This window comes from Orcinus orca, chromosome 4 (assembly GCF_937001465.1).
Source record: "Orcinus orca chromosome 4, mOrcOrc1.1, whole genome shotgun sequence".
In the NCBI taxonomy this organism is placed as follows: Eukaryota; Metazoa; Chordata; class Mammalia; order Artiodactyla; family Delphinidae; genus Orcinus; species Orcinus orca.
Window position 1 is genome coordinate 26,746,887 of NC_064562.1, and position 8,237 is coordinate 26,755,123.

Sequence of the window (8,237 nt, forward strand, 5' to 3'; positions counted from 1 at the left end):
ATTGGTGAGCTGTAATAAAAGGAGATTAATAAAACTATCAGGCTTCAGCAATGAAGTATAACTGGAAATTGTCTAAGAATAAAGAACTCAGGTCAGGATTTCTCACCTTGTTCCTAGTGGACAGCTATTTTTTGCTTTCCCCGAGTTCCTGGGGCTGCCTGCTAGGACAGTTATGCAAGGGGTTAAGTGGTGTAGCTATGCTGGCAGCCAGCTTGGAGATCTACCAGGTGAAACCCCCAGATTGTCCAGGAGATTGAAATGTACTGTGTCCACGACCCTAGGAGTTGGCAGTGTGACCCTCATACAACTGCAATTATTTGTATTTTTGGTGAAATCCTAGGACTGTTGTCATCAGCCATAGGAGGCTTTAAGTCTCCAGGAAGTTTTTAATTAAAGGAATGAAAAAGTCAAAGCAACCATTTGTTTGGATTACTAGAAAAAATTTAAGCTAGTTCAAACAAACAAGGCAATGTGAACTGTTTTATAGTAGACATGTTTTCTGCCCTAAGAAAGCACTAGGTGGGATGATTAGAAGTGGAGGGCCCTGAAGCCACTGCTTCACTTCACTACTTCATAGAATTAGACCTCCAGCAAGTTTCTGAACTTTTCTGCACCTATTTCCTCATCTGTCAAAACAGGCAATGGGACTTCCTGGTGGCTCAGTGGTTAAGAATCCGCCTGCTAATGCAGGGAACATGGGTTCGAGCCCTGGGCCAGGAAGATCCCACACGCCGTGGAGCAACTAAGCCCGTGTACCACAGCTACTGAGCCTGCGCTCTAGAGCCCGCTAGCCACAACTACTGAGCCCACGTGCCACAACTACTGAAGCCCGTGCTCATAGAGCTCATGCTCTGCAACAAGAGAAGCCACCGCAATGAGAAGCCCATGCACCGCAACGAAGAGTAGCCCCCGCTCACTACAACTAGAGAAAGCCCGCGCACAGCAAGGAAGACCCAACACAGCCAAAAATAAATAAATAAATGAATAACATTTTTAAAAAATGTAAAATAAAATAAGGCAAAGTGAAAAGCATAGAGGAGAACAGAGGAAAGAAAAATATTCGGACTCGGCTGAGTGGAGATCAATGAAGGTTTTAGAGAGAAAGTGGTGTTTAAGGTTGAACCTTGAAAGATGGAAGCATTTTGAAACTTTGAGGCAAGAGAACAGTCTGAGTAGAAGTGTGTGTGACAGTCACCCAGCATCTGCCCACCAATTTCTAAAGACCCGTCTCCAACCCACAGGGTTGCTGTGGGATTTACCATACAGTATAATGTGATGTCCCTTCTGGCTACTGTCACGTGGTCCAGGCAGGGGCCTGTTCTGGGACTGGAAATAGGGAAGCGGGTTTTTCTGTGCCTGGCTGAAGCTATGGTAAACCTTGGGAATTGTTTCCTGCCATCTCTTCTGCTACCTGTGCTGGAGACAAAAAGTGAGAGAGATAGGGTTCTCAGGGAATCCTGGTTCCTGGGTCTAGGATTTCCCAAGTGCTGCCATGTTCCTGTTCTTGGCTATCCTGGGACACACCGGAGTCTTTAGGGAGAATCCCCTCTTCTGCTTCATGTAGTTTGATTTGCGTTTTTGTTACCTGCAAGCAAATGTGACTTAAGCAATACAAGTAAGAACACATTTGACTTTTTAAAGAGAGATCATTTTTATAGGTAATTTTAACCAAAGCAGTTCTTGTTCATGCAAGATTTTAAAAGTCCAAGAAAAACAAAAAGAAGAAACAAAGTCACCTGTACTAACCCTTGATAAGTAAGGTTATCCTTGAACTAGGTGATTATGATAACCTGGCAGAGAGATACTCAGCAGGCTATAGGAAATTCAGGTCTAAAGGTTGGTCTTATTAGAGAGATGATGATTGGCTCCATTTGTTAAGCAGTTACTGGCACCAGTCCTGTGCCAGCCACCGTGCAGGATGATAAAAGTAAACAAATCCTCGGCCCTGCCTCAAGGAACCTGCACTCTATTGATAGAGGCAGACAAGTGAATAGGCAATGACACAGTGCTGTGACAGCGAGGGGCCAGAAGGGGATATAAACGGGACCAGAAGTGTAAGGGAAGACTTATAACAGGAGATGGTGCCTGCAGGCTCAGTCTTAGTGTGCTGGCTAGGAATGATATGGGCATGGGATGGCTGGGGAAGGATGTGAGCCAGGCAGGAGGGGCAGAGGGTGGGAGAGCCTGGCACCTTTGTGGGCAAAGCTGCAGTGTAGCTGGAGTGTAGGGCAATTTGCAATGGGAAAGGAAGGAATGGAGGGGAAAGAAGGGGCCAGGTCATTAAAGATCTTGTATATGTAATACTAAAAAGGAACTAGGGACTAGGGAAGTCTAGGGACTTTCCCCCTAGAATTTTAGCTCCTAGACATCTCAACCTAGAAGTGGTTATGACAGTCCAGAGTCCAGGAGAGAATCTACGGTGAGGCATACACACAAGGAGCAGAGAGGAGCTAACGACATAGAAAAGAATCGTAGAAACCAAGGGGAGCGTGTCAATAAGGAGGATTTAAAGAACGACATGAAGAGAACAGATGCAGAAAGGTGAGAACTTAGAAAAGGTTTACGCTTGGTACTTAGGAAGTCTCTGGCGACCTTAGAAGTTTTGGGGGGTGGTGCATAAAGCCAAGAGATAAGGGTTAGAGAGTCTGGACTAAAAAAGTGGAGGCAAAGAGCATTGAATCTAGAAAAGTTGAGTGGTGCGGAGAAGACAAGGAAGTGAATATGGTGGCCGGAGAGAGGACGATATGAGGAAGGCTGTGTTAGAACAGAGCTGTCGCACGCCTGTGAGATGATGTGTGCCTCTTCGGTGAGGTCATCCACCACAAGAGGATAAGGCTGGGCTGAGGAAGAGTGGAAAGGCCACGGCAGGTGCTGAAGAGAGGACTCAACCAGCAATAAGCTCGAGCCCTGGGAGAGCATCATTGGCAAAGCCGAGGTGGGGGACATGGCCTGGAAGTCGATCCCATCTTCATGGTTCCATAAAGGCTCTGGAATCGGGGGCAGGATTAGAGAAAAAGACTGTGGTAAAATTCCTAGAGTCGATTATTGACAAGGCAGTCCTGGGGAAACTCAAGGGGACTAATGACCATCAATGGAACGGTGGCCTAGGTGGTCCAGGCTAAGAAGCAAATGAGGAACGAGAAACCAAGCAGGAGTCGCTGGGAAACTGGGATGAGAACAGAGAGCATGTTTGGTGTGAATGACCACAGCCTGCTCTCCTTCCGTCACTCAGAGAAATTTGAAAATGCTGCATCTCAGACAATAAATCCTGAACCAAGGCCCTTCATAAAGGGTGCTTTGTGGGGTAGAGTTGTGAAAGTGGTTGGAGGAAAGAAAATCAAGGAACCAAGAAGTAGGCTGAGAGGAGTTAAGTGTGTCATAGGGAAGAACAACTCTGACTCCATATTGGATCTGTTTCTTTGACTTTGTATTCTGTTGCTGTTGTTAGGAGTTAAGAATGTTGCCTAGAGCCTGAAATATACAGGATAGCTCATCCTCAAGGCTCTGACCTTTAAAGGGGTAACACTTTTCTATTCACATAGAGAGGAAAAGTTGCAGAGCAGAGAATAATATTTGTCTTGCTGCAGGTTTATAGGAACATCATGACCTGACCTACATGGACAGCTGCAAGAACAAAGGATTCCGGCACCAAGAAGTTTGTAACAACCAGCCACAGCCCCTCCCCTTTGAGTACAAAAGAAGCCTGAGTTCTAACTTGGGGAAGATGGTTCTTTGGGAAACTAGTCCACCATCTTCTTGGTCTGCTGGCTTTCCGACTAAAGTCACTATTCCTTTTGCCCCAACACCTCGTCTCTCGATTTACTGGCCTGTCGTGGGGTGAGCAATTAAGAGCTTGGACTAGGTAACAAGTGTTTTCGCCCATCATTGTGTCACCAGATAGTGCTTAACCCGTGATAGGTACTCCGTAAAAAAATGAATGAATGAATGATATGGTCTAACAGCATGGATACTGAGGTCATTTAGGGTGATGGAGGAGACAGTGTAGGGGCTTACAGTGGAATTAGGGCAAGGGACCAGCAGAACTACTGTAGTGAGAAAAAAGACTCCAGAAGAACATCAGTCTTCAAGGGAAGATAAATGGGAAAGAAAGCCAGAGAGACTTAGGAGCGTCTATCAATTCATCCCAGGATCCGAGAGGGAGCAAAGTGAAAGGTGAAAAGCTTCCTTCTCCCCAGTGCTTGGCATACTTCACACACACAAATTTACGTCATCTGTGTCTTTTAAAGATCCCCTGTGCCTGAGGTTTTGGAAAGGATTTCTGAAGAATTTCTTGCTCAGTTCATAGGGTTCGTGATACAGTTAAATAAAATAGGAACGCAAGAAAGAGGAAACAGGTGTGGGGAGGAGTGACGCTGATGAAGCTCATGGGATAGAATTCTGGGCTCCTGGGAGTCTTATTTCTTGTATTTCAGGTTATAGACTAGTTGCTTCCCCAGATGATACGATGTCAACGATAATGTACATAATAAGAGCAGGGTCAGCAAGCAGAATGAATGGAAGACGGTGGGACGGACACAATAGCAGGACAGGAAGATGGTGATCCAAGCTGCTCTAGAACGTGAGGGCAGTCTCCTCCACTTCCCAAAGCACACCAGATTTCCAGCAGGTGAAAGAAGAGTAAAGTAGAAGAGCTGCTTGCCCACTGCCAGCTCTAGGGACCATGGGTGTGGAAACTTCGGGTGATTTCTGGGCTGATACAGTACCAGCTGAATCATTTAGAGCAGTAGGTTTTTCTTAAAAGAATATGTTTTGTATATTGCCTGCGTTGGGTCTACAGTGTTTTCTTACACTAGCAGAACTTATTAAAAAGAAAAAATTTGCCCAAGCCTTTGTACTAGATTTAGATTTCATTACTAGGTTTCCCCCAACATAGTAGATGAGCTGTTAGCCTCCATGTTAGTTGATTTATTTGTTCCATATACATTTATTTTTTTCTGGGAGAAGTGGGATTGGAAAAATTGTAGGTGGTTTACTGAAAAGTCTATTGAGTCTGGTGACTTTTATCATTCTTAAATGGTTTTCAAGGCAGTGGTCCCCAAAGAGGGTGCTGTAGGGAATCCTGAGGGCTGCGGTTCCCAAGCAGTGGAACTGAAAACCTCTTCGGCAGATCTGGAAGCTCGGTGCCGGCAACTGAGAGGCCATAATCCACTCCAGTTGAAACGTAACCTGATATTTAACAGGGAGGGCTGTCTTATATTTAAAAGGTCGGGACTGACTTCTCTAAGGAAGACTTTGTGAAAAGCTGACAATATGTAAATTCCCCCCTTGATCAGAAAACCAAATAAATCCAAGTAACACAGCTCTGCTCTCTTTATCCCTTAACACAGAGTAAGTTTTAAAAAGGAGAAAAAGAGAGAAGAAAAAAAGTGAAATTGAGCTGCTGTTACCCTTTAGGACTAGATACCCTTTGAGAACCTGAGGAAGAAAATATTCTTCTTTCCCTTGGTCTTGGGTCCGAGTCGCCTCCCCCTTATTTCCATCCCCTGTGGATGTGATTGTTGAGTCAGGGCACCTGAGTTATAGGGACCTGTTTTTAATGCCGGCTCCATCACTTTCGAGCTGTGTCATTTCAGGCAAGTGAATGAATGTCTGCGCTTCAGTCTCACTGTCTGTAAAATGGGAACATAATAGCCATGTTCTCGTAGGTTGTGTGATTCACACTGAACACTTGGTGCAGAGCCAGGCACGCTGTGAATGCTTACTAGTGGCTTGGTGGCATTGGTGATGCTGACCCAGTGGGCTTCATAAATGCAGGCCTCTCAATAAAGGGGGGGGGTAGGCTCTTTGGTACCTCTGGGAGTTGGTAGATGACCTGAAACCCGTAAGAATTTTTCAAATCCCCATAACAATAATAAACATTCTAGTAAAGAAAAATGCAGTGAATTCTGGCAGAGGAAAAGAAAAAAAAAAAGAAATGCCCAGTGTGTAGCATAACTAATGTTAATAAAACCTAAATCTTGTCCATTTTCCCCTGATGCTTCCAACAAGAATCCCATCTGTGGAGTCTTTGTTTTGTTTTTCTGCATTTTTCTTCTTTTTTTTAATTGAATGAGAGATTCTTTAAATTCTATAGTGCTTTACAATTTTCAAAAGTTTCACACACATGATTTCATATAATCCCATAATGACCCCCTTTTCTCCTCCACCCCATGTTGCCTCTCCCCCCTCCCCACTGGTAACCGCTAGTTTGTTCTCTGTATCTATGAATCTGCTTCTTTTTTTATTTATTCACTAGTTTGTTGTATTTTTTAGATTCCAAATGAGTGATATCCATCTGTGGATTCTTGACTGAAGAAGCTTGAGGTGACTATATTGAAAGTTTTATCCTATTTGCTAAATACTTGTGCTGTCGAGGTGCTTATAAATATTGATTTTCATTTACATCACTCCCTACGTCACCCTAATTTAGAGACTAACTCCTTGGTAGGACATCTCTTAGCCTGGTGACTTCTAATTCTAAAAACCTTTCTTTATTCCTGGTTCCATTTCTACTTGAATGTTTGCCACACCTGATCTCAGACCTGTAACTTTCACCACCAGTCTTAGGCTACTGCTAACTCCAAAGGATTCAAGCCACTCTTCCGTGCTTGCTTTCACCCAGATTCTACTTCATCTGCTGAAAGAACACATCACTGGGAATTCTCATCCTAGGTACATTCTCATCCTTTGCCACAACTTGAGCCATCGTCCTTCTGTGTAGTGCCACATTCCAGATTCTTGTTTATCCCTTTGTAGGCAAGGATTTATTCTGGTAGTGTAATTTTGTCTCCGCTGGTTGGGACACGGAAGGCTCGTGTTCTACTTCTGGAAGGGTATGATTCCTAACTGGGTGAAGTGGCAGCCACTCTGCCCTGGGTGTCTGCCTAAGTACACAGCAGATTCTACCCTTACCAGTCATCAGATATTAATAGCTCACTTGTATCTAGTAAAATCCATTAACTCAGGGCCCTACGAATTTTCCTACCCCACCCCCTTGCTTGCCTAAATATATTTAGAAACTTCAATTAACATAGGTCCTTTTGAGAGGAAGGAGACAAGATTAACCAATTTAACCTTTATAGGATATGTAATTCTACTTAAGCATAAGGCATTAAAGGTAATACCGTTAAGAAATGTCTCTGAAGCTAATCCCCGTAGGACACTAAAACGCTTTAAAATTTGAGCCCTTGAGAAGCTAGTCCCGATGAGGTGTGACATTGATCTATGCTTAAAATGGGTGGAGGATTTCTATATATATATCCCAGCCTCTAGCTTCTGTTTTTGGGGAGACTGGGTGCAAGATGGAGTAAGGGAGAGAGAAAGGCTTTGAGTCAGAGAATGGCATCTTGATCCTGGCCCCAGAGCTCCCTTCGTGGTGACCTCTGTGAAGTTCTCCAGATCTTCTGAGGCCAGCTTTTCTCTCTGTAAAGTGGGAAACAAACTCTTCATTCATTCATTCATTCCTAAAGATTAGGAATGATTATGTAAAGTGCTGCTTGCCGTACCTGTCACCTGAGTTGATGCCCAATAAACAGTAGTTACCATTATTATGTTTGGTTGAGTCGGCGGGGTGATTTATTTGTTAATTTATTTAGATTTGTTTGAAAATTCACTGTAACTGCCTTCAAATTCAAAAATATTAAAGTTGTATGGTATGAAAATTGTATATACATCTCAATAAAGGTAAAAAAAGGAAGATTTTTAAAATTTAGAAAAGGGGATCTATCAAATCCCCTTAGAAAACATTCAAGTGATTTTTCTTTAATAAATTTATTTATTTATTTATTTGGCTGCGTTGGGTCTTCGTTGCTGCGCACGGGCTTTCTCTAGTTGCAGCGAGCGGAGGCTACTCTTTGTTGCCCTGCGCGGGCTTCTCATTGCGGTGGCCTCTCTTGTTGCGGAGCACGGGCACTAGGGCACACGGGCTTCAGTAGTTGTGGCACACAGGCTCAGTGGTTGTGGCGCACAGGCTTAGTTGCTCCGCGGCATGTGGCATCTTCCCGAACCAGGGCTCGAACCCATGTCCCCTGCGTTGGCAGGCGGATTCTTAACTGCTGTGCCACCAGGGAAGCCCACAAGTGATTTTTAAACCAAAAAATCTCAGGGCCTATTCTGTAGGTGACCAGTAAATATTGATTAATGGACTTCATCTGTAGTTTTTCATGAGAACAGGAGCCCAAGTTGTCCCTTAGGTATCCTGCCCTTAATGCAAACATTAATTGCTACTTTTATGATAC